Genomic DNA, 3,407 nt, shown 5'->3' with positions numbered 1-3,407 from the left:
TGTGGTTCGTGTAGATTTAATTGGCCAAATTTCGCATCAGATCGTCGGCGCAAAGTTACCATCGAATAGGCAAATACTACAGGTTCTATTTTACAATATGCGTTTCTTTTATCGACAATTGCGAGAAAGTGCAAAACTTACAGTAAATGCTGCATTGATTTTCTGGCAACAAGCCCGTATTCCAACGCGTGATACTCGTCGATGTGTCGACAAATTAGAGAGTTTGTATAAAATGTGGCAAAATATTAAAAAAACCGTTCCTACTAAGAGATCGGACACTCAAAAAAGTACTGCAACTGCTTTTGTCGACTCATTGGATGACTTGCTCGATATAGCACATGCAAATGCACTACAAAGTATGAAAATTAATGAAGATAGACAGTTTCTGATCTTGCAAAGGCAGAAAGGGCGTCCGGGTTGTATGGTTGGCGCCGACATGAGTTTATATCGGCTTGAAACGAGATCACAACAACGGGTTGAGAAAGAACAATCGAGAATAAGAAAATATGAAGAGATGTGTACGTACCCGTTAATTTTTACTTCGCTAATTACAATTAGGATAACAGGCAAACCGTTTTTTTTTAGGCGAGTCCATTAAATATTATTGACAGTGATGAATCTACAACAGAAGAGGACGAATTGCTCCTAGATGAGAGGGAGGATGATTTTTCAGTATCTGCTAAAAGAGGAAATAAACACTTTATTACACCGCGTTTACTTTCTGCACTCGATAATGCTAAAGTTTCCAATGGAAAAGCAATCCATATTTTAATAGCAGCTGCCGAAGCATTAGGACATCGTGTTGATGAGTTAGTTGTGAACCGGTCCACTCTTCATCGTTTGCGTCAAGAAAATCGTCAGGAATAAACCGAGAGGATTCAATCGGGCTTTATTGACAATGTAATTTAGTTGATTATCTCTACTCTCTTCTATATTTATAAATTTTATTCTATATTTTAACATTTGTATGTATATTAGTTAAATGTTAATCAAGCAATAGCGGTTCATTGGGATGGAAAATTGGTGCCAGACCTTATCGGCGATACCAAAGTTGAGAGAATTGCAGTTCTGGTCAGCCATAATGGAAGTTCGAAATTTCTTGGTTCTCCAAAACTTCTTTCGTCAAGTGGAGTAAAAATAGCTGAATATTTGTGATCAAATTAGGGCCATGAGTTTTGACACAACATCAAGCAATACGGGCCCTTATAATGGCGCGTGCGCTCACTTACAACGAATGCTCAATAGAAAATTGATTAACTTACCATGTCGTCATCACATATATGAGATCTACTTGCGTAGTGTGTTTGATATACATTTCAAAGCAACCCAAGCCCCCGAAGTTCCTATATTCGAGAGATTTGCTAAAGCATGGAAAAATCTCGATTCTACTTCCATCAAAAGTGGCCTCGACGATGAGTTCATTCGATCAAAATTAAGCGATCAAGAATGTGAAGACGTGAAACAATTTTGCTATTCACAACTGGAAATGAATCATAGCCGTCCGGATTATGAAGAGCTTTTAAAATTAGTTATACATTTTCTTGGTGGTGATGGCGGTAAATTCCGGACGCCTGGTCCAACCAGCCATGCCCGTTGGATGTCTAAGGGCATTTATTCATTAAAAATGATCTTATTTCGAGAACAATATAGTTTTACGAAAACAGAATTGGAGGGACTATCAAAAATATGTATTTTTCTTGTACGGCTGTACATAAAAGCTTGGTTTGGATGCTCCAGTGCAATTGAAGCTCCAAATCAAGATCTCATTTTTATAAAAGCAACAGTTGCATATGCAAAGGTTAATCCGGTAGTATCCGGTGAATTATTGAGGAAAATTCACCAGCATCTTTGGTATTTGGCAGAAGAAACAATCGCACCAGCATTTTTCGATTCAAATGTTTCAGTGGATGTTAAACAAATAATGATTGAACGGCTAAACTCAACAAAACCAATTATAAAACTGCTCGATGGCCGCAAATTTTTTAAACCGGAAGCGTTGGTAGACTACGACTTGAGCGATTTTGTATCGAAAGAGACACACAATTTCTTTAAAATCTTCAACATATCTTCAGAGTTTTTGATTTTCATCCTTCAACGTGGGAATCGAACGAATATTTCCAAAATGGCCACCAATTCTGCCGCGATTTATTTGTTACTAATGACACTGCGGAAAGAGGAGTAAAATTCATGAAGGATTTCAGCAAAGTCCTTACGAAAAACGAAGAAGAGAAAGAGTTTTTGCTCCATATTGTAGAATCCTATAGGAAAAAGTATCCTACATTAAAAAAACAAACTTACTTTAAGTCGAAAACCCGGCAACTTAGTTGTTTTGTAACCGAATTTATCATATCACACACCGTCTTCAAAAGAGGCACCACTCAAAATAACACGTTGGTCAGAAAATGCGAAAAACTATTTCTTAACACATGCTAATCATATGAGCAAGGGAGACTTTACTAAGGCTGTTTTAACAAATTATAACAAAAATTTGCTCCATCTTTTGCAGGAAGGTAAATAAAAGCTATGCGTACATTTTTAGCGCATAATTTCAAAAATGCCAAATTTTGAGTTGTGTCTCTTTTGAAGACGGTGTGAGATATATGGATCTTTGTATGTAACGTGATAACGTACTTAATAAAACCATTTTATTAATGTATCACAAATCTAATATTTACAAAAATAAATTTTAACGAAAATCGAAAGACCGCCATTTTTCGTCCTTGTAAGTTATTTTCAACCTTTACTTGATTTCCGCGCCGACTTTTCGTCATCCAGTTTACACCAAATTTCATCCCAGCTATTGCTAGGTGGAAAGGAAAAAAAATAGCCCAATCCAATCATCTAGAACATATTTTGAAAATTTTCCATACAGCATAAGACACGTCTAATGTACATATGTGTCAATTAACAAATACTGAAAATTCTCGTGGTGATGAAAACTCGCCTGCGCCCAAAAACCAAACTCAGAAATAAACTGAACATCAGTACAATAAATAGTATTATGCACTGTAAAGAACTAGTACAAAAGGCTGATGCACATTACGTGTGGTCAGCAAAAAGAGATCTCAAAGATGTATGATTTTTTTACAAACGTTTTGTATACAATTAGGGGATAGAAAAACTTTTTGTTTTTGATATAATATAGGATATAAAAACTTTTTGTTTTTAAACGAATAAAATGCTTGAAATTGTATTGTTGAAGAAAAAAAAAACGTTTGAAATGAATTGAATTGATCTCAAACGTTTTGTGTACAATATTTTTGATACTTAGGCTGTTCACACTTGCTTGGTTATCAGGTTATCTGGTTAAAAATTATTATTCTGTAGTGTATTTTATTGTTGTAAACTGAATAAAAAATATAACCACATAACCAGATAACCTGATAACCAAGCAAGTGTGAACAACC

This window comes from Rhagoletis zephyria, unplaced genomic scaffold, assembly GCF_001687245.7.
Source record: "Rhagoletis zephyria isolate East Lansing unplaced genomic scaffold, Rhagoletis_zephyria_1.1 Rzeph_scaffold_05252, whole genome shotgun sequence".
Taxonomy (NCBI): domain Eukaryota; kingdom Metazoa; phylum Arthropoda; class Insecta; order Diptera; family Tephritidae; genus Rhagoletis; species Rhagoletis zephyria.
This window is presented reverse-complemented; position numbering follows the sequence as displayed.